Below are 24,987 nucleotides of genomic sequence, written 5' to 3' on the forward strand. Positions count from 1 at the left end.
GGGAGTGGGAGATGTAAGTAGGTGTATGAAGAATCCATGTAAAAAGCACTGATAGGAAATACGTTAGATTCCTATGTACTTCAGAGTTATTACTACTTAGGCAATATTTTTTTTAGTTTCAAATATTTTTCATGTGCATATTTAGATATGGTAGGTGATATAGAGTATATGAGGAGAAAGATGTGGTTTTACAAAAGGAAATAAACCGTTTATAAAAAGAAATAAGCAACTTTGCGTAGGAATTGAAAAATAAGCAATAACATTGTAAATTGTATAAAGATAGTGAGAGTTCAATTTATCATTTGAGTAAATCAATCTTCCATTTGAAAAAAAAATCCTGGAAAATATACAAACTGTTTAGAATATTGTACACATTTTATAGATAAAGTAACTTCCTAGAAATTGTTGCCATCCCCTCCAACCATGATGCATTTGATGAAAAAGTTGCTAGGTCCAAATTTGAACCATAATATGTTAGGTGCATTACCTATGTAGTTTCTTTTATCAGTTTCCAAGTGGGTGGGAGATTATTGGTTGTAGAGATTAATTATCTTACCTTGTTTTAAAGAATAAGATATAACTATCCCAAGTCAATGAAAATGTTGAGAAAACCCTAACAATACAAAAATATAAAAACCTGAAAAAGAAATTACCACTAATGTTGTTTCTTCATACACTTGGCCCACTTTGAAATATCAATTGTATTTTATGTTGTTATATGTTATTTCCATTATTTAATCTTAATTTTTGCATATATCCTTATATTCCTGGCATAGTACTCCCACTTACCATTCGAATCATTCCAAAAAAATAATCTGGTTTCTATATCTTATTGGATTTTTATGAAAAGTGTGGTTTTACGTGGTTCTCAATTCACATAACTTACACGTTTAATAGTATATGATAGATTTTTGGTCTTTTATTATTCGATGGTTGAACACACTCAGTAGGCTCTATTACGATTGATTAATATATATTAAAAAAATATTTACACGAGAAAACATCCTATTGAAACAACGGTTAGAGACTTCATAACTTTACAAATCGAAATGTGAAAGAGCACGTAAGAAGGCCGGGTTGCATAACAAAAAATTGAGCTCCACTGACATGTAAGATCTGATAACTACATTCATAATGCACTTACTGTACCAGAAGGGTATGACTCAGCATAACTCATTCATTCAGAAACATAAATAAACATGGTTGAAAAGTAAAACAAAAACTTGCCAATGGGATTTTTTAAAGAACTCTGGGATCATTGAAAAAATATTTGCCAATAGGGCTTCTTCAGTTAAAGCTTCATTTCATGCAGATTGTTTTTATGTAGCGACTTTCCTACCCGATTTGTGTCTTGGCAATGTTTAAGGTTACATGCTTATGACCATAGACCATTAGCTCCAGCATAAGAGTTCAAATTCCATTGTTAGTTTCAGAATTTACCTTGGAAAAATAGAAAATTATGATCCAAATGCTGTATGATAGGAATTCTGTATTATCGGAGAATGAATGCTCTATGATCGGAGTAATTACCATGATCAGAAGATCGGAATATGCCTGATGCCCTCCTGTAAACCCCAATCTATAGGGTACTTGCACGTACAGATGCTAAAATGGAAACTAGTCGACATAATAAGAAAGCAAGTGAACGCATTACAGATTGTCACGATTACAGAAAAGCATTACGGAATATATTGATTGTCACAATCACAGAAAAGCATTACAGAATATGCAGAAAAGCATTACGGAATATATTGATTGTCACAATTACGGAATATACAGAAAAGCATACTGGCAAAGTATATTAGATGAAGTCTCAGCATTAGCTTTTTAAGGATGGATCTTTGCGAATCTAGCATTATCATTTTAAGGATGGATCTTTGCGAAATCTAGCCATTTTTTCTCTTCCAGTTTGTTAGGCGATTGTAGTCTGCATGTTTGTACGATCTGTAGAGCCGTGGGTGAGCTTCATCTATAAGCTAAGGCAAAGGACCAATTATTCAACATTGTAACTTGGAGCATGGAACTGTTGGGTATTTTTGATGGGGAAAATACCAAAACCAATCATGCAAATACCATAGAGCCAATGCTCTGTTTCATTTCTTCCAGGACCTTTGCACAGCGAAGCTAATAAAACCAAATGACTCATAACAGTCCATTACACAGCATAAAAACATTTCTATTGCTTAAAATATAAAGCCTCATACAAACATTCATCCTCTTTGCTCAGAGGGATTCACCAAAAACAATATTAAACAAAAACTCTGTTTTCACGCTGAGAAATTACTGAGCTGGGTTTACTGCTGTAAATCCCCTTTTACATTCACTGCAGTGAAAAACACTTTACTGCTGTAAAATAAAATTTACATATGCATACAAATGCGCTCCACCATTTTCCTTATGCACTTCTGTGCAAAACCACACATGGTTTTTCTTACACCTTTGTTTTACAAAAATGCCACACAAGACATTACAACCTTGTTCTTGTTTTAAGACATTACAACCGTGTTCTTGTCTTTTTACACACTGCTGTGTGTTTCACCTTTTACTGCACCATCATTTTACAATGCTCCACAAAAAAGATTCAACCCACGAGCTCTTTTCATTTGGCTCACACTATTCTCTTTTTCTGCTGCGCTCTTACATATCTCCCATAATACAATGTTAACTCAAAGAAAATATATATATTCCATATGCACTGCTGTGCAATCATTCTTGGCTTTTCGCTGCTCCTCTGGTTTTTAATGGTCAACACATGTGTAAAAACATTACAACCCACGAGAGCATATGCGTTATTCTTTTTCACCATGCACTATAGTGCATTTTGCAACTTACCATATTTTAACCTACCCTGCACCCTCTTCTTTTTAACACACAACGTGTATGTTTTTTTAATGTAATTCACATGTGAAAACAAAAAATAGTCAACCCACGAAAGCTGCCCATACTTCCGCTATATAAAAACATTAAAATTAAAATTGCACCTAACATCTACGACCAGCATTAAATTTGATTTAACTCTTTTCAGACTGAACAGGCGGTCAACCAGATTTAAGTTTTCACTCCACGCAAGTATTAAATGTTGCCCGTATGTAGGTTTGGAGCAATCGACGGTGGAGGATGAGGAAGCAAATCGGACGGTGGAGATTGATATCGGAAGGCAGTTTAATGCTGAGCTTTACCTCCCGATATGTCAGAGATGCTGATGTCAGGTGAGAGCCACGCGTCTTCACCAAATCGCATCGGAGCCAAACATACGGAAACTGCTTTTCCCTGGATGGCGGTGCGATATGCTCTGGGCGGTTTGTGGTTTTGTTCGGTGGTTTTGGGTGCAGCTGTACTGTCCACGTCCGCCACCTGTAGTTGGAATTAACATTCCAACACTCCCCTTTAATTTCAACTGTTGGGCATTCAGTCATACCAAAACACTTCCTCTCGTAGAAGGATTCCTTAGTACTGCTGTTACAAAGATATCTTCCTCACATAGAGGGATTCACCAACTGCTTCTGATGCAGTTCATAAACAAACAAAGTTGTCTTCTTCTTAATAGAGGGATTAACCTGAAACTGTGCTTAAGAGCACCTTCCTCATGACAGAGGGATTCACCATAACAATGTGCTGAAGAGCACCTTCCTCTTGACAGAGGGATTCACCTGTGACTATGCTGAAAAGCATCATCCTCTTGGAGGGTTTCACCAAATGACTGTGCTGAAAAACACCTTCCTCATTAACAGAGGGATTACAAACAGACACTGCTTTGCATGCAGTTTCAAAAAAAAACAATCATTGCACTGCTGTGTGTTCAAACTCATTACAATGTTCTCTTATGCTGATGCATATTCTCTGCTGCACTGTTGTGCCATCTTCTTTACTGTGTCTACCCCACACTTCTGTGTCTACACTTGCACTGCTTGTGCACTTTTCAAAGACAAAATACTCTGTGTTTTCTCGAACAATTACACTGTCCCAATTTACAAATTTACACTGCTGTGTGTAAACATTTCTTACACTTACTGCTGTTGCATATATTGCATTTCAATTCAATGAACAACAAATTCATTACATTTACCTTTACTGTTGTAAGGAAAATTTCTTTTGCATGTGCTGTTGTTCAAAACTTCTTGCTGCTGCATTTTTTTTATTTGCATTGCTGTGTGCTTCTCCTTCTTGCCATCATGTTGTTGTCCATAACTTCTTGCTGCTGCATTGCCTCTGCAATTTGCACTGTCGTTGCCTTTTGTTTCATCATAGTGCTATGTGCCCATACTCTTGGCACTTCATTCTCCACAAAAAAATAACACAGGCTGCTGCCTTTTCTCATGCATCCTTGCTTCACACAATCTTAGTCTTCATTTTTTTACACAATGCACTACTGTGCAATTCCTTTGGCTTTCTGCTGCCACACACATTCTTATACATCCAGTGTGCATTAAAAATCTGCTGTCCCTGTTTTTCTTTATGCATTTCTTTGCATGCTGCATTGCATAAAAAAAACATTACATTTTTTTTACTGCTGTGTGAAAGAATTTCATTGCATTCTCAGCCACTGGGCATTTACGTTCTGCTGCGTTTTGCCTTCTTCTCATTTTCTTCTCACTGCTTTGCATTTTCATTCCCAATAGAAAACATTTCAATCTGCTGTGTATTATACTCACTCTGCTGTGAGTATATTCTCTCATACTACATAAAAGGAAACTACATTCCATTGCTATGCATTTCAATGCATGTGCACCACAAAAAAAAATTCAAACTGCTATTCATTCTAATCCATGTGCTCCATAAAAAAATTTCCAAACTGCTGTTTTATGTTCTGTCTTCCCACTGCTATGAGGGTTTCCATGCTTTGCATTTTTCTTTTCTTCTTGCGCTGCTGCTCTTTACCGTTGAACGCTGCCCCCATTTCTTTTCTGCTGTTATAGCAGATTTAACTTCATGTCCTTCCCTTATAAAAAAAGGTCTTCATCAAGGAGTAACTGTTAATACAGTTCAACAATAAAAAAAATTACAAGCTCCCCTTTAATGTGTGCTTGTCTTCTTTTGGAAGACTCTTCTCAAAACAAATTTAGATCCACTGGGGAGTTCAAGGGGTTTTCAGGTTGCCTTTCCTTCCTTCTCCATACTTGTGTAACTTTCTTCTTTTGCATGGGTCTAGCTTGTGTAAGACCCCATGTTAAGTTACAATCACATGCCATATACCCAATGTTATGACACTTGAAGCATTCAACTTTATTCATGAATAAGAATTCATGATTTCTTCTTGTGAAATTATTTCTTGGAGATTGTCGGGGACCACAACATCTATCTCCATGAAATTCTCTACAGTCTTTTGCAATATGACCAAAGTTTGAGCAAGCATAACAATAACCATAAAATGAACTTTGGTACCTGGGAGATGGAGGTTTCCTTGATGTACTTCTGAAGCCTTGCTGCCTTGAGAATCTTTGTTGATAACCATTGCCTCTTACCTCTTTGACATCAGCTACATTTCTTCTTGGAGCTGGTTTTCTACTTGGAGCAGGATTTCTTCTATTGCAGCCTTCATTTTTCTCCTTGCCTTTGCTGGAACTAGGAGCATCACCATCTCTTTCTGGCTTCTTCACATCTCCTTTGCTTAAAGCATCCTCATCCTTGTTTGAGGGTTCACCTACATACCCAAGTCCTGATTTATCAAATGGAGATCTGTGATAGCTGAGCATGTCATCCAGAGCTTGAGAGCTCTTCATGATCTTGTTCATCCCTTAAACCTTCTTCCTGAGGAGGACAATCTCTTCTTCCAACTTTTCAAATAAATTATTTTTCTTTGCTAGTTTTCCCTCAGTTTCTTCCTTGCTATGAGTAGCTTCAGCTGCTACTATTTTGAAGGAGATAATATCTGACTTCATTTTGGAGATTTCTGCTTGACTGCTCTCCATTTTCTTTTCATCTTCTTGTGCCTGCTTCCTGGCTTCTTGTAGATCAGACTTAAGGGAGGTGACCTCTACCTTGTACTGTCCAATCTCTTCTGCAAGTTTGTTCACTCTCTTGTGCCTTTATTCAAGTTGACTTGTCAAGGCATCTGCCTGCTTCTTTGCTTCATTCAGCTGATTTGTCATGGATATGACTTCTTCATGATGTTTCCTCTTGCATTGATCAAGCTCCTTCTTCAGCTTGGTAAGCTCTTCATCCCTTTCTCTTACTTGAAGCTTGATGAGGTCAAGCTTTTCATTCTCAGATTCTATGATGGGTTCATGACTTTCTTCTTGACTCATTTTCATGGTCAGTGCTCCGTTTGCATGAAGTTCATGCAGTCTGTCCCATATATCCTTTGCTGATGTATATTTTCCTAGATTCCTCTTCACAGAATCAGGGAGTCCATCCAAGATTAGTTTTGCTGCTTGTGCATCATACTCCATGGATTCTTTATCCATCTTGTTGTCATCAATCACTGACTCCCAGACTTCGATCCCCTCAGACATTAGGAAAGCCCTCATCATTATTTCCCATACATTAAAGTTTCCATCAAACTTTGGGGTTTCAAATAGAATGTATTCTAATGGATTGCCTTCTAGTTTAGTAGAAGGGGGAGACACATTTTTAACAGGATTGGAGGCTTTCTTCTTTGACCTTGCCATTCTTATCTAGGCTTTAAATACTTGATTGTGTTTTCTTTTAAATCACTGACTGTTCCTTCAACAGTAACACAAAGGAAAGCTTTGAGGAATACCTTACCCCTTTTGGCTGTGGCTTCACACTGTTGGAGAGCCTTCATTCTGCTTGAGAAGTTTTGTTGCAGCAACAACCTTCTCCCTTCAGCTTCTTTAACTTCTTTAAAGAGCCTGAGCCAGCTCTGATACCACTGTTGGGTATTTTTGATGGGGAAAATACCAAAACCAATAATGCAAATACCACAGAGCCAATGCTCTGTTTCATTTCCTCCAGGACATTTTACACAGCATAAAAACATTTCTATTGCTTAAAATATAAAGCCTCATACAAACATTCATCCTCTTTGCTGAGAGGGATTCACCAAAAACAATATTAAACAAAAACTCTGTTTTCACCCTGAGAAATTACTGAGCTGGGTTTACTGCTGTAAATCCCCTTTTACATTCACTGCAGTGAAAAACACTTTACTGCTGTAAAATAAAATTTACATATGCATACAAATGCGCTCCACCATTTTCCTTATGCACTTCTGTGCAAAACCACACATGGTTTTTCTTACACCTCTGTTTTACAAAAATGCCACACAAAACATTACAACCCTGTTCTTGTCTTTTTACACACTGCTGTGTGTTTCACCTTTTACTGCACCATCATTTTACAATGCTCCACAAAAAAGATTCAACCCACGAGCTCTTTTCATTTGGCTCACACTATTCTCTTTCGCTGCTGCGCTCTTACATATCTCCCATAATACAATGTTAACTCAAAGAAAATATATATACGCTCCACAGTTTTTCCATATGCACTGCTGTGCAATCATTCTTGGCTTTTCGCTGCTCCTCTGGTTTTTAATGGTCAACACATGTGTAAAAACATTACAACCCACGAGCATATGCGTTATTCTTTTTCACCATGCACTATAGTGCATTTTACAACTTACCATATTTTAACCTACGCTGCCCCCTCTTCTTTTTAACACACAACGTGTATGTTTTTTTAATGTAATTCACATGTGAAAACAAAAAATAGTCAACCCACGAAAGCTGCCCATACTTCCGCTATATAAAAACATTAAAATTAAAATTGCACCTAACATCTACGACCAGCATTAAATTTGATTTAACTCTTTTCAGACGGAACAGGTGGTCAACCAGATTTAAGTTTTCACTCCACGCAAGTATTAAATGTTGCCCGTATGCAGGTTTGGAGCAATCGACGGTGGAGGATGAAGAAGCAAATCGGACGGCAGAGATTGATATTGGAAGGCAGTTTAATGCTGAGCTTTACCACCCGATATGTCAGAGATGCTGACGTCAGGTGAGAGCCACGCGTCTTCACCAAATCGCATCGGAGCCAAATATACGGAAACTGATTTTCCCTGGATGGCGGTGCGATATGGTCTGGGCGGTTTGTGGTTTTGTTCGGTGGTTTTGGGTGCAACCGTATTGTCCACGTCCGCCACCTGCAGTTGGAATTAACATTCCAACACGAACGTGACTATAGACAATCTTTCCTTCTTCCTATTCTTCAGTGCCCTGTGCTCTATACTCTTGTATTTCCCATTCGTTAGGACCTGAATGTAACATTTCCAAATAAGATTCATATGCCAGTCAATAAGAAAAATTCGCAACAGTTTACGAAGAGTAGTAACTTTCCAATCGAGACAGAATTCATACACCAATAGAGACGGAATTCATACACCAATCAAAAGAAAAAGTGGCAACAGTTCCAACAGTATTGTAAAGTGGCAACAGTAATAACTTTGCTAATGAGATTCAAATGGCAATAGAGACGGAATTCAAAAACGGAAATAGCGGAGGTTTTCCAAATATACTAATTACTAAAGTGGAAAAGTAAGATTCTTTAGAACCTAGAGAAATTTCTAATGCTAGCCGTTCATCTGTAATGGACGGAACAAAACCCTAAAATTTATGTCATCTCAAATGAGCACAATTATGTATTACTTTTTGGTTAAAGCGAATATATGTTTTCTTGTTAAAGCTGATATATATTGACCTCTAGAATGTCACTGATATTGATGACCAGAGCGTTGGGGATAGATTCCACCGAAATCCATCGGTTGTTGTTAAGAAATACTCGTCGTCTTGGAGGAATAAAGTTAGAGCACTCCCGTCTGAGTGGGCGCTTAAGCCTAAAACAAGGTCAGGTCTCCTACAGGGTGGATAGTAATTCATGCAGACTGCTTGAACATTCTCTCCGAACATAACTTCAGCTGGAGATTCTTGGCAATGAGGCGGAGAAGTGTTCTACATAACTTCAAAACCTCCCTTGAATAATCTTCCAAAATATCTTTGTAAAGCAAAACGAAGCCAAAAAATAAATCCAATACTTTATTCTATAGGAAGATAAAATGCAAAAGCAAATGGCGGAACTTTGACTCTTTTAAGTATAGAAAATCGGCCAATGTTTTTTTGAAAATTCTAGTTAGAGTGGGCATGTTTTTGAGAAAATCTTGCTCATTTTTTTTTTGAAAATCTTAATTAGAGTGGTTAAGTTTTTAAAAGATTTTAAGTATAAATAAATTTATAATAGTGCTGAATCTATTTTCACCATTTAAAAATAATTTAAACTCTCCCACTATCTATACTTAAATTTAGCTTTCCATATCCTCTATGTGCCGTTTTCAATCTTTAGTTTTTAGGCAAAGGAGTTCCCAAAGTTGTGTGTCAAGAACAGTGTAAGCTAATGCCTTTTCATTAAAAAATCCATCTACTATTTATCTTGCTAGTCATATTCAAAGCCAAGCAAAACCTATTATAAATTGAAAATTGCAAACAATAAGAAAATTTGGTTCCACCTTGACTTATGTGAAAAATAATTTTGCGAGGGCAAAAAACTCAGAAATTGGTTGCGGCAAAGTAAGCAAGGTCAACTTCAGTTGCGGAAAGCTAAAGCTTAGGTTGCGGCGAGGATATAACAATGGGCGGAAATTTACTTGTGTAAGAGGCTATAGCTCCAAGTGAAAATACAAAGAACTTACTCTGATTTGCATCACTGGGGTAAACTTCTTTGTAAAACTAGTTTTCACGTGTCCACTACCTCACAGACTCTCGTTCCCTAACTTGCCCAACATGTGTCCAACATGCCCAACATTACAAATGACTTTTATTTGCATATTCATCTTAACATACAAATGTGACATTAATTACGTGACAGAGAAAATATTTAATATGCAACATGGGCGAATTTACATAGTAAATGATTTTTTGAACTTGCAGGTGTTGTGGAGTGTGGGCAATAGTCACGCAATGAATGTTTGCTCATATCTAATTAATAAACTTCATTAAATGCCTTAACTCCTCTATTGTGTTGCGGAATGGTCCGTTGTGAACTTCTCTTCTGATTTCTGCCCTTCTGCCTGCAAACAAAATCGCAACCGTGTAGTGGTTGACTGGGAAACATAGTCGCAGAATGAATGTTTGCCCATATCTAATTAATAAACTTCATTAAATTCCTTAACTCCACTGTTGTGTTGCGGAATGGTTCGTTGTGAACTTCTGTTCTGACTTCTATCCTTCTACCTGCAAACAAAATTGCAACTATGCAGTGGTTGACTGGGCAAGCAAGGTGTTTGTTAGTGCGTTAAGGCAGTGGTTGGGATTATTATGTCCAACACTATCCCTTAATAACAACTGCAACCATTGACAATTCCCAAACAATCTCTGAGATAAACAAAATTTTCACGTGTCAATGGCTTTGTGAAAATATCAACAAACTGTTCCTGTGACCTGTAGTGTTGCAACACAATTTCATCATTGTTAATCAACTCTCTGATAAAATGATATTTAGCATCAATATGTTTGGTCATCTTTTGAAAGACCGAATTCTTTGACAATGCAATTACGAATGTGTTATCGTAGAAAATAGTTGTCGCTCCCTCTTGGTCGCAGTGAAGATCGGTCAACATCCTTCTCATCCAAATTACCTGACACGCTCCTACTATTGCGACGACATATTCAACTTCTGTTGTTGACAATGAAACTATCAGATGCTTCTTGGAGGCCCATGAAATGGTCCCGCAACCCAAATGAAAAACATATAATGACATGCTCTTTCTATCATCGACACTTATTTCCCAATCACTGTCAGTGTAACCAACCAGCCTGAAATCACTTGTTGCAGTGTACAAAACACTATATTGTTTTGTCCCATTGACATACCTTAGAATTACTTTTGCTGCTTGCCACTGTGTCTCTTTGGGTGTCTCCACGAACCTCAACACCAAACTCACTGCATACAATATATCTGACCTAGTGGCGGTCAAATACATCAAGCTGCCTATCATGCTATTGTATAATGTCGGATTGACATTGTTGTTGCAATCTTCTTTGCTCAACTTCAACCCCATGACAGTTGGAGTTTGTGCGGGCTTGCTGTTCTGCATATTAAACCTCTCCAGAATGTCAAGTACATACTTTGCTTGAGAGATAAAAATTCCATTTTCTGTTTTCTTCACTTCTATGCCCAAAAAATATCTTAACTACCCGAAGTCAGTCATTTCAAATTAAATCATATACATATAAGACAACGATGAGAATCTTACCATCGATCTCTTTGATGTAGAGAGTGGGTTCACAGTCACATTTGTTGAAACCATTGTCCAACAAGTAGGCATCTATCCTACTTTACCATGCACACAGTGCTTGCTTAAGCCCATAAAGAGATTTCCTCAACCAATACACTTTGTCTTCTTGGCCTTCTACCTCATAACGAGGTTGTCGCGCAACATACACTTCCTCTTTCAGCACTCCATTCAAGAATGCTGACTTTACATCCATTTCATACACTTTTCATTTATGTTTCGCGACAATCGCCACAATTGTACGCACTGTCTCCATCCCCGCGACTGGTGCGAATGTTTCCTCATAATCTCTTCCATGTTGTTGCTTGTATCCTTTGACAACTAGCCTTGCTTTGTGCCTTTCAATATTCCCATTGACACTTCTCTTGGTCTTATAGACCCACTTAACTCCAATGACTTGTTTTCCTTACGAAAAGTCCACTAACTCCCATGTGTCATTCCTTTCTATTGCTTCTATTTCTTCCTCCTTTGCTGCAACCCATTTTTCTTCTTTGACTACATCTTCAAAATGGATTGGGTCATCTACATGACAAAACAAAGCAAATAAGGAATTCAGACCAACGTTGCTATCAACTTCATCTTGCTCATAAAATTAATTTAGATTTCTTAATTTTGGTCTTCTTGTGCTTGTTGAAGATGGGCTTGATATGTCACTTGGTGTTGCACTTTGTGGCATGCTTGGACAAGCACTTGTTGGACTGCGTGACGATGTCCTATTATTTATTGATGGTGTTCCTTGCTGCTTGCTTTGTTGCACTTGAATAGGTGTAGAGGGAGTCACTGTTGAGTAATTGTTTGATGTTGTCAATTCCTCTTTGTCCTCATGTGGTATACATGCTTTCACATTGATTGTCTTCTCTAAACTTCCATCCCATGCTTCCTCTTCTATGAACTGCACAGCTCTGCTAATTATGACATTCTTGGTTAATGGATTGTAGAGTTTGTATGTTTTGGATTCATCACTGTATCTAACAAATATGCATTTCTCCCCCTTGTCCAACTTTTCCTTAACTCGTCCGGGACATGTGCATATGCCACACAACAAAAAGCTCTCATGTGAGTAACACTATGCTTTCCTCCACTCCATGCCACTTCAGAAACTACATTATGGACACTTTTGGTTAGACATCTATTCGAGATATATGCTGCACATGCGATAACTTCAGCCCAATAATCATTTGGAAAATGCTTTGCCTTCAACATACTCCTTGCCATCTCCATAATGGTCCTATTCTTCCTTTTTGCTACACCATTTTGCTGAGGTGTATATCTTGTTGTAAATTTCTTGTGAATTCCATGCTCCCTACAAAATCGAAGGAAATCATCTGAGATATATTCGCCACCTATGTCAGTCTTGAGGACTTTGATGTAGTGCCCACTTTGCTTCTCAACAAGAGCCTTGTATTGGCGAAAGCGATCAAACACTTCACTTTTATGTTTTAGGAGATAGACCCATGTCTTCCTTGTGTAGTCATCTATGAAGGTCAATACATAGTGGCTACCACCAATTGATGGTGTCTGCATTGGTCCACATAAATATGAGTGGACAATCTCTAAAGGTGCCTTTGCCCTTACTGACTTTCCTGTTGGAAATGTCCCTCTATGTTGCTTGCCCAAGACACATCCTTCACATAAGCTATCTGGTTTTTCTATGAGTGGAAAACGCTTCACCATGCCCTTCCTATGCAACAAATTCAAACCTCCAAAGTTGAGATGTCCAAATCTCAAATGCCATAATCAATTTTCATCTTTGACCTCTACTTGATAGCTCACTTGTGTGACAGCTGCCTCTTTTCTTCCATCCTCTTGTGAGTTCATTGTTAGTTGTGCCTATGCACCTTCTTATTTTAAATCTAATCTTATCTTTAGGGGAAACATTTTATTGTTTGTCATCTACACCTTCGCAATCAGCTGTCTGCTTGGAGGCCTATCCAAAATTGTGCACACATCATTTTTGAAAAAAGACATTGTAGCCCTTTTGCATGAGCTGTCTAATGCTTATGAGGTTATGCTTCAGACTAGGGACAAAGTAAACATCTGAGATGTACTTCTTCTCCCCCTTCTTTGTTAAGATTTTAACTCTTTCTTTCCCCATGACAAAGACTTTGCTATCAATCCCTAACGTCACTTCAGATTTCACACTTTCATCTAGATTGGAAAACATTTCTATGTTCCCTGACATGTGGTTACTACACCCTAAATCTAGATACCATATATCACTTTGTTTTTCATGTGATACATTACAAGCTAAAAAAATGCTATCATGGTTCTGATTTTCTTTCGTGAAATTTACACTTAGCTTGTTACTAATGTCATATTGCTTATTTCTACATTCATTTGCATAATGACCATACTTATTACAATAATGACATTAGACTTGAGATTTATCATACCTCTGACCTTGTGCTTGATTTTGGTTTGCGTCTTGACTTGGATTTTGATTTCTTCCCCTTCCACTTGAGCTTGAAGGGTCGGTTCTTCCACCTTTGTGTGGGCTTCTTCCTCTTCCTCTAGCATATGATCTTCCTCTGCCTTGACCTTGAACAAAGGAAACTTGCATCTTGAAGGCATGCTCCAATGAGGAGCTTGTTGCTCTATTCAGTATATGTTCATGAGAAATCAGTGATGTGTGAAGCTCATCCATTGAGAAATGTGATAGATCCTTTGTCTCTTCTATGGCCACAAAAATGGCATCAAACCTTGTTGGAAAGCTTCTCAAAAATTTCTCAACTATTCTCCTTTCTTCAAGTGTCTCACCATGAGACCTAATTTGAGTAACCAACCCAACTACATGTGTAAAAAACAAGTCTACATTCTCTGACTCTTTCATTCAAAGTTTTTCAAAATCTCTTCTAAACGTTTGTAGTTTTGTTGTCTTGACTTTTTCCACGCCTTGGTAGGCTGTCTAGAGGGTGTCCCATGCTTGCTTGGACTTTGTTGCTACTGCAACCCTTGGGAAAATACTTTCATGAATTACTCGAAAAATATAGAATAGGGCTTTTGAATCCTTCTTCCTATTGTCCTTTAGAAAATCTCTTTCTGCTTGAGACAGTGCATTGTATGCTGCTGCATCTGCTGGCTCTTGAAAACCATTCTCCACCAAATCCCAAATGTCTTGAGACGAAAAAAGAGCCTTCATTGTAATAGCCCAACAATCATAATTTTTTCCATTAAACTGAGGTATCTGAGGATTAGTCGAGCTTGTGCTTTATTTTTCAATTTCTGGGTGAAACAAAAACTTTCTACCTGCTAGTAAATATGCTAAAATCAATTTGCCCTCAAAACAAATTTTAATTTCTAGTAAAAACACTTGTTTTTACATTAACAATATTTAATCCGCTCTGACAACATGCCAAAAAAATAATTTTACGAGGGCAAAGGAACTCAGAAATCAGTTGTGGAAAAGTAAGCAAGGTCAAATTCAGTTGCGGAAAAGTAAGCAAGGTCAAATTCAGTTGCGGAAAGGTAAATCTTAGGTTGCGGTGAGGATATCGCAACCAGACAAGGAATTAATTAAAACACAGATTTCACTCACGGAAAAATAGAGTAAAATAAATGAGGTTACGGAAATTTACTTGTGTAAGATTAAAACCATAACGCAACTAACCTCACTTTATATTATATGTCAAAAAATAAAGAAATTACATTCCCGTGATAAATGGAGGTTGCAGTTCCAAGTGAAAATACAAAGAACTTACTATGATTTACACATCATTGGGATGCAGAGTAAACTTCTGTGTAATACTGGTTTTCACGCGTCCACCAAAATTTCCTCCACTATTTTCTCCTCACTACCTCACAGAGTCTTGTTCCCTTGCCCAACATGCCCAACATTACAAATGACCTTTACTTGCATATTTATCTTAACATACAAATTTGACATTAATTACATGATAGAGAAAATATTTAATACGCAACATGGGTGAATTTACATAGTAAATGATCTTCTTAACTTGCAGGTGTTGTGGAGTGTGGGCAACATGAATTTACATAGTAAATGATGTTCTTAAATTGCAGGCATTGTGGAGTGTGGGAAATAGTCATGGAATAAATGTTTTCCCATATCTAATTAATAAACTTCATTAAATGCCTTAACTCCTCTGTTGTGTTATGGAATGGTCTGCTGAACTTCTGTTCTGACTTCTGTCCTTCTGCCTACAAACAAAATTGCAACTTTGCAGTGGTTGACTAGGCAAGCATGGTGTTTTTCAGTGTGTTAAGGCAGTGGTTTGGATTATTATTTCTAACAACCTAGTTTCGATAAATCCATGATAAAAATAAACGTATGTTCACATAAGTCTAAATATTTACACAGTTCATAAGGGAGCACTGGCATCACCTGAAATGAGGAGGTTTAGATGGCCAAATTTTTTCCATTCTGATAGCCTTTCGCATTATTCCCAAGGCCATCATATCACACCAGTCCAGCTTCTGAGAAGATAAAATCATGGCCATATCCTTAGATAGTCCCAAGCTTCATTGGGTATTTCTCTCTCTTCTAAGTGTTGAGATTTTTTTTTTTCATGTAGAGAGGTAGAGGAGTGTGACTTTTACGAAGCTGATTTCGTGCAGCTCTATGACTCTTCGTGAAGCTTATTTCGCACAGCTATATAGAAACTTAAAAACATAGTAATTTTAGAGCAACACATTAATAACTTAAGGTTGAATTTTAAAACATGAAAATACATTCACATGAGACTGCGGCTCATTCACCAAGTAAAAACAAGGTTTACAGAGATTCTCACTTCACACAGAATAACACACTGTAAAAGATTGTTGTTTTCACGTGCCCATCAAAATTTGCTCCACCATTTTCTCCTAGAATAACACACAGTAAAACACATTAACTGTTGTTTTCACGCACCCACCAAAATTTGCTCCACAATTTTCCTTTTAGAGACTCTCGCTTTCTTTTTCTCTTACTCTTTTACTTGCAAAATGACTTTTACATGCTTCTTTATCTCAACATACAATTTTTACATTAATGCATGATAGAGCAAATAATTAATACGTTGTTGTTATTGAGTGTGATAAAAATCGCGCAGGTGTTTGTGGAGTGTTGGCTATAGTGGCGGAATGAATGATTGCCCATATCTCTTTACAAAAATACATTAAATGCCTTAAATTCTTTGTTGCGTTTCGGAATGGTTCGTACGGTACTTTTGTTCTGGCTTCAGTCCTTCCATCTTCAAACAGAGACGCAACCTGAAAAAATAATTCTGACAAGTATGGTTGCTGTGAGGTGTTTAATGCGGTGGTTGGGATTAATATATCCAACACTCCCCCTTAATCACAATTGTAGTCATTGACAATTCCCAAATAGTTTTTGAAATAAATAAAACTTTCACATGTCAATGACTTTGTGAAAATATCAGTAAATTGTTCATGTGACTTGCAGTGCTGCAACACAATTTTATCATTGTTAATCAACTCTTTAAGAAAATGATATTAGCATCAATAGGCTTGGTCCTCTTGTGAAAAACGAAATTCTTTGACAATGCAATTGTTGAGGTGTTGTCACAGAAAATAGTTTTCATTCCTTTTTGGTCATGACGAAGATCCCTCAACATCCTTCTCATCCAAACTGTCTGACATGTTGCTACTGTTGCTGCAACATATTCATCTTGTGCTATTGACAGTGACACTATTGGCTGCTTCTTGGAGGCCCATGAAATGGCTTCGGAACCCAAATGAAAATGCCATAATGTTTTGTTCCATTGACATACCTTAAAATCCTTTTCGCTTTTTGCCAGTGTGTCCCCTTGGGTGTCTCCATAAACCTTGACACCAAACTTACTAGATACATTATATCCAGCCTAGTGGTGGTCAAATACATCAAGCTACCTATCATGCTTTTGTATAATGTAAGATTGACATTGTTGCTACAATATTCTTTGCTCAACTTCAACCCCATGATAGTTGGAGTTGGTGCGGGTTTGCTGTTCTGCATTTTAAACCTCTCCAAAATATCTGCCACATACTTTTCTTGAGAGATAAAAGTGGCATTTTTGTTTGCTTCACTTCTATGCCCAAAAGGTATCTTAACAATCCCAAGCCAGTCAATTCAAATTCACTCTTCATGATTTGTTTGAAATCAATGATGATTAAATCATCATTGCCTATAAAAATCAAATCATCTACATATAAGACGTTAATGAGAATCTTACTTTCACTCTCTTTGATGTAGAGAGTGTGTTCATCGTCACATTTGTCGAAACCACTGTTTAACAAGTAGGCATCTATTCTATCGTACCAAGCCCCCGGTGCTTGCTTCAACTCATAAAGAGCTTTCCTTAACTAATACACTTTGTCTTCTTGGCCTTATACCTCATAACCAGGTGGTTGCACAACATACACTTCTTCTTTCAGCACCCCATTTAAGAATACTGATTTTATTTCCATTTAATACACTCTCCATCTATGTTGTGTAGCAATTTCCACAACTACGTGCATTGTCTCCATCCTCACAGCTAGCGTGAATATTTTCGTGTAATCTTTGCCATGTTGTTGCTTGTATCCTTTGACGACTAACCTTGCTTTGTGTATTTCAATCTTTCCCTCAATGTTGCTTTTGGTCATACAAACCCACTTCACTCCAATGACATCGAAAGTCTCACTTAATCACATGTGTCATTCCTTTCTATTGCTTCTATTTCTTCTTCCATTGCTGCAACCAATTTTTCCTCTTTGAATATGTCTTCAAAATGGATTGGGTCATCTATATGAAAAAATAATGCAAATAAGGAATTCAGACTAGCACTACTATCAACTTCTTCTTGCTCATAAATTTCATTTAAATTTCTAAATTTTGGTCTTCTTGTGCTTGCTGAAGATGGGCTTGACATCAAGGATAATTTTAGGGGCGAATGTTCGCCCTTTGGCGAAATTAAGGGGTTTTAAATTTTTAGTGGGCGAATATTTTGTATCATAGTACATTTTTACAAATCACCTCAAATAGCCCACCTTATTTTAAGGAAGAGGGTAAAAAAGGTAAATTTAGCCCTTGAAATTAGGACTTACAACCTTCCATTCGCCCATTTTCAAGAATAGGTTTTATTTAAGTGAATCCATTCGCCCATTTTCAAGAATAGGTTTTATTTAAGTGAATCCTATGGGCCAAATACCATATTTATAAAAGAGGTATGGTAAATTAATAAAAATATAAATAAATGAGAGGTATGATAAATAAATAAAACATTTTTTATATTTACTCCATAAGTCACCTTATATACATGTAAGGGTGTAAACAAATAAAAATATAACTAAAGTGGAGGTATGGTAAATAAATAAAACATCTTTTTATACTTACTCAAAAGGTATGGTAAATAAATAAAAATATAAGTAAACTAGACGTATCCTAAATAAATAAAACCTCCTTTTATATTTATTCCATAACCCTCGTTCTATTTATGAAGGCTCAAGAAAGAGATTTTATTTAAGTGAATCCTATGGGCCAAATACCATATTTGTAAAAGAGGTATGGTAAATTAATAAAAATATAAATAAACCAGAGGTATGGTAAACAATTAAAACATTTTTTTATATTTACTCGATAAGTCACCTTATATTTACGAACACTCAAAAAATGGGTTATATTTAGGTGAAACCTATGGCCAAAATACTATGGGACAAATACCATGGACTAGATTGTTATTAATACCATGCAAAAACCCATTATTAACACTAATATTAGAATTAATAAAAATAAAAATGGCACATGGTATTGACCCATGGTATTCACCAAAATGGCACATGGTATTGACCGATGGTATTCACCTGGAATGTAGCCTATTTAAATGGGGGAATTAAGCCTATTTAAATGGGGGAATTAAACCAGCATGTAGCCTATGCTAAGATTCAGTAGGACTTTACAAAGTTTTATGATTTAGTGAAAGACTCGCCAAGATCTTACAAGATTTTATAATTGAGTAAAATATTCGCCATGCCTCGTGAGAAATTCGCCAAAAAATTATATATACATACTATATTATTGATAAAATCTCCTTCCATTTTTCCTATATACCATGGAGATTCGCCCATTTATTATATTTATAAATTTGGGGGGGTTCTTAAAATTTTCCCTGCTTGACATCTCACTTGGTTTTGCGATTTGCGGTGTGCTTGGAGAAGCACTTGCTTGGCTGTGCGAAACTTTCCTATTATTTGTTAATGGCGTTGCTTGCTACCTGCTTTGTTGCACTTGAATAGGAGTAGAGGGAGTCACTGTTGAGGAATTACTTGTTGTTGTTAATTCCTCTTTGTCTTCATGTGGTATACATGCTTTCACATTGATTGTCTTCTATAAACTTCCATCCCATGCTTCCTCTTCTATAAACTGCACATCTCTGCTTATTATGACCTTCTTGGTTAATGGATTGTAGAGTTTGTATGCCTTGGATTCATCACTGCATCCAACAAACATACTTTTCTGCCCTTTGCTGTCCAACTTCTTCCTCAACCCATTCGGGACATGTGCATACTCTACACATCCAAAAACTCTCATGTGGGTGACACTATGCTTTCTTCCACTCCACGCCTCTTCAGGAACTATGTTCTAGATGCTCTTGGTTGGACATCTGTTCAAGATATATGCTGCACAAGCAACAACTTCAGCCTAATAATCATTTGGAAAATTCTTTGCCTTCAACATAATCCTTGCCATTTCCATAATGGTCCTATTCTTTCTTTCCACCACACCATTTTGCTGAGGTGTATACCTTGTTGTAAATTTCTTGTGAATTCCATGCTCCCTACAAAAATGAAAGAAATCATTTGAGATGTATTCTCCACCTCTATCAGTCCTGAGGACTTTGATGTAGTGTCCACTTTGCTTCTCAACAAGAGCTTTGTATGGGTGAAAGTGCTCAAACACTTCACTTTTCGGTTTTAGGAGATAGACCCATGTCTTCCTTGTGTTGTCATCTACGGAGGTCAATACATAGTGGCTGCCACCAATTGATGATGTCTGCATTGGTCCACATAAATCTAAGTTGACAATCTCCAAAGGTACCTTTTCCCTTACTGTCTTTCCTGCTGAAAATGTCTCTTTATGTTGCTTGTTCAAGATACATCCTTCACATAGGCTATCTGGTTTTCCTATGAGTGGCAAGCCCTTCACCATGCCTTTCCTATGCAGCAAATTCAAACCTCCAAAGTTGAGATGTCCAAATATAAAATGCCATAACCAATTTTCATCTTTGACCTCTGCTTGATAGTTCACTTGTGTGACATCTGCCTCTTTTTTTCCATCCTCTTGTAAGTTTATTGATAGTTGTTCTTGTGCACATTCTTCTTTCAAACCTAATCTTATCTTTAGGGGAAACATTCTATTGTTTTTCATTTACACCTTTTCAATCAAATTTTTTCTTGGAGGCCTCTCCAAAATTGTGCAAACATCATTTTTGAAGAAGACATTGTAGCCCTTTTGCATGAGTTAGCCAATGCTTATGAGGTTATGCTTCAAACGGGGGACAAAGTAAAAATCTGAGATGTACTTCTTCTCCCCCTTCTTTTTTAGAATATTAACTCTTCCTTTTCCCATGATAGAGACTTTGCTATCAGTCCTTAACCTCACTTCAGATTTCACGCTTTCATCTAGATTGGAAAACATTTCTATGTTTCATGACATGTGGTTGCTACACCCTGAATCTAGATACCGTATATCACTTGTTTTTATTGCGCTACATTACAAGCTAAAAACATGTTATCATGGATTTTATTTTCTTTTGTGAAATTTGCACTTGGTTTGTTACTAATGTCATATTGTTTCTTTCTACATTCATTTGCACAATGGCCATACTTCTTACAGTAATGACAATGAAATTGAGATTTATCATATCTCTGACCTTGTACTTGATTTAGAATTGGGTCTTAACTTGGATTTTGATTGCGGCCTCTTCCACTTGAGTTTGAAGGGTTGATTCTTCCAGTTCTATGTGGGTTCCTTCCTCTTCCTCTAGCATATGATATTCCTCTACCTCAATCTTGATCAAATGATACTTGTGCCTTGAAGACATGCTCCAATGAGGAGCTTTTTGCTCTATTCATTCTATGTTCATGAGAAATCAGTGATGCATTAAGCTCATCCACTGAGAAATGTGAGAGATCCTTTATCTCTTCTATGGCCACAATAATGGCATCAAACCTTGCTGGCAAATTTCTCAAAACTTTTTCAACTGTTCTTCTTTCCTCAAGTGTCTCACCATGGGACGTGATTTGAGTAACTAGCCCACTTAAATGCATAAAAAACGAGTCTACATTCTCAGACTCTTTCATACAAATTGTTTCAAAATCTCTCCTAAACATTTGCAGCTTTGATGTCTTGACTTTTGCCATGCCTTGGTAGCCTATCTGGAGGGTGTCCCATGCTTGCTTGGACTTCGTTGCTGCTGCAACCCTCGGGAAAATACTTTCATGCATTGCTTGAAAAGTATAGAACATGGCTTTTGAATCCTTCATCATGTTGTCCCTTAACAAATTTCTTTCCGCTTGAGATAAGGCATTGTATGCTGCTGCATCTGCTGGTTCTTGAAAACCATTCTCCACCAAATCCCAAATGTCTTCAGAAGAAAACAGAGCTTTCATTGTAATAGCCCAATAATCATAATTTTTGCCATTGAACTCAGGTATCTGAGGATTAGCCAAGCTTGTGCTCGATGTTGCCATGAAGGAAAAAAAAACTTTCTACCTACTGGTAAGTATGCTAAAAACATTCTGCCCTCAAAACAATTTTAACATCATAATTTTTTCCATTGGAGGATTAGTCAAGCTTGTGCTTGATGTTGCCATTTCTGAGTGAAGGAAAAAACACTTTCTATCTACTGGTAAATATGCTAAAAACATAATTTTAACTGCTAGTAAAAACACTTATCTGATTTCGCCCAATTATAGTATTCATTCAAGAAAAAAAGCTGTTTTTGCCCAATTACACATAGACTTAAAAACACAGTATTCATTCACGAAAAAAAAGAAAAAAGAAAAAGAAAAAAGAAATCAGAATAAGTTTGGAGAAACACAATAATAACTTAGTATGAATTCTAAAACATGAAAATACATTCACATGAGACTGCAGTTCATTCACCAAGTAAAAACAAGGTTTATAGAGGTTTTCACTTCAGGCGGAATAACACATAGTAAAACACAATAACTATTGTTTTCATGTGCCTACCAAGATTTTCTCCACCATTTTCTCCTCAAAGACTTTCGCTTTCTTTTTCTCTTACTCTCTTACTTGCAAAATGACTTTTACATGCTTCTTTATCTCAACATACAATTTTTACATTAATGCATGACACAACAAATAATTAATATGTTGTTTCTTTATCTCAACATACAAATTTTACATTAATGCGTGACGGAGCAAATAATTAATATGTTGTTGTTGTTGAGTGCCATCAGAATTGCACAAGTGTTTGTGGAGTGTGGGCTTGCCCATATTTTTTTACCAAAATACATTAAATTCCTTAAATCTTTTTTGTATTTTGGAATGGTTCTGATTTCTGTTCTGGCTTCAGCCCTTCCATATTTAAACAGAAAAACCTGCGAAAATACTTCTGACAAATATGATTGCTGTTAAGATATCTTAACACGTGGTTGGGATTAATATATCCAACCCTAAAAAGAACTTGAAAAATTCCAAGGCCACTTTCTTTACACGCTTAAGTATTTCTTCATCAATTCCATGATTCAATACCTACAATTAATTCCATGATTCAATAGTTACAATTTATTTTATTCAGAGTAACAAATAAAATATAGGAAGTACTTTATCAACTTATTAAAGTAATAACAAATAAAATAAAATATTGGCAATACTCCATCAACTGATCAAACTAACAAACCCTAATCTAAATTAATTCCCCAACCTGAAAGAAGCCCGAGCCTTTGTAGGCAGCGGAGAGCTTCCCCATCTCATGCTCCCTGGAACGGCCTCCGTATAAGAAGAGGTTGGTCATGTCGATGACAGGTATATGCAGGTCAGTGGAAACAACCAGTACTGTTGTTGATCCCATCATCTCTTCTTTGCTTTTGATATATCTCTCGGGAACAGCTCGAGGGTGACATTTTACCAACTCCTGCACATCATCAATCTTGTAATGGGATTTAGTTGATGAACTGGCAGCATCTTCATTAATTTCTTTCATTTCCATCGCTAATACTGATTAGTACGCTTATCAGCAGAATATAACGGTAGGGAAATACTGAGCAAACGATACTACACGATATGAAATGCTATAAGTGTCAGAGCTATGTATAGTGGAAACAACAGAGGCTCTTCGTATGAAGCAATATTTATACACCGTATCACACATGGCATCCAGTGAAACCATCAATTATATCCTCGGCATATTTCTGGTATCTCTTATTGTTCTGATGTCATATATATCCGATCGTCTCTCTCATATACCGTGAGGCTCCGAAAATTCTTAGTGACAAATGGGAGGCTGGAGCTCGTTCATTGCAACTTTTACCTGTTAGAAATGCTCTTCTCTTTTGCTTTAATATGCCTCCTGATTTTCATTCTGCTATTGGGGCAATGGGGGAGTGATTTGACACTCACTTCATTTCGGCCTTGTATTAAACACAACAAAGTGTATCTTTTTATTGTATAATGTACTGTGCAGAACCAAGCTGTTTATTTGTGTCAGGAAGATGCGTGAGTCTGTGGATATTCCAAAGGAGACAAACAACCCAAAAAATTCATTCAAATCTTATCGGTATATCTGGAATGACCACCGTTTATTAATAATCACATCTATAAAATAGGTCGTAGTTTAACTACTCTACCTTTTTGGAGTTTCTGGGCATATTTTGTGGACAATTTACTGGGTAAGGATTTGTTGGGAGTGGTCAACTTCGAACAATCCAAATGCATATCCAAAATTACTAAATTCATTTTTACCTTAAGGAAAAATGAAGTCATTTATATATTAAGGAAAAATGACGTTAGTGATTCATCATACCTTGGATTTTTTGGACATGGCCTGTCTAGTTGTAATTGGAGGTGAATGTGGTGTGGGAGTGGAGTTGAGTTGAAGAGATCTTGCATTTAAAGCTAGCTTTTGATACATAGGAATATTTCAGAATACTATCATGGACTCTTCATAGAGGACTTGCATTTGGCACATAACCAAACTATTTATTTATGATTATAATCCTACGTGACTAGAACATCATGTATCTTACGTTGTTTATATTTCTCATGCATTCTGTGGATAGAAATATGGGCTTTTTTAGCACATGAAAAAGGGCTTATTAATCTTGTTTTTTAATTTATTTGGATGGTTCTATCACCAATGTTAAAGTGCAATGGTATAAAATGTAATTTTCTTCAACTTTTTTTTTCAACACATTAAAATGACCAAATTTAAAATTGGAATGTAATTATCATTAAATAAAAAGAAACTCTTTTTTTAGCTCTTAAAATAACTAGATTCCAATTAAAACACTACATACAATAAAAATTAATAGCACCTTATATTTTAAAAATTAAATTACAACATAATTATGTTCAAATAAAATCCTAACTGTTTCAAAATAAACATGCCCATCAACTATTTTAATCTTCCCAAAGAAACAAATGCCATTTCCAATATACACTAACCATTGGTGGTGGCGACTTATCACTTTCCTTACAATTCCTTAGAAAATTATGATCAAGCCTTTGACATTGTCAGTGCGCATAGTAGCGAACTATGTTTTTCGTCGAGACTAAATTAAATTTGTTAAACAGAGATCCATTC

At 36.6% G+C, this 24,987-nt stretch overlaps 1 pseudogene; it reads right to left on the reverse strand.

Annotated features, from left to right (window-relative positions):
• Nucleotides 1-1,863: 1,863 nt before the first annotated feature.
• LOC149200312 (protein LATERAL BRANCHING OXIDOREDUCTASE 1-like) lies at nucleotides 1,864-23,394 on the reverse strand (annotated as a pseudogene).
• Nucleotides 23,395-24,987: the final 1,593 nt, after the last annotated feature.

This window comes from Pinus tabuliformis, chromosome 2_1 (genome assembly GCF_031772625.1).
Source record: "Pinus tabuliformis cultivar Carrire ecotype Pingquan chromosome 2_1, CPIR1, whole genome shotgun sequence".
Classification (NCBI taxonomy): Eukaryota; Viridiplantae; Streptophyta; class Pinopsida; order Pinales; family Pinaceae; genus Pinus; species Pinus tabuliformis.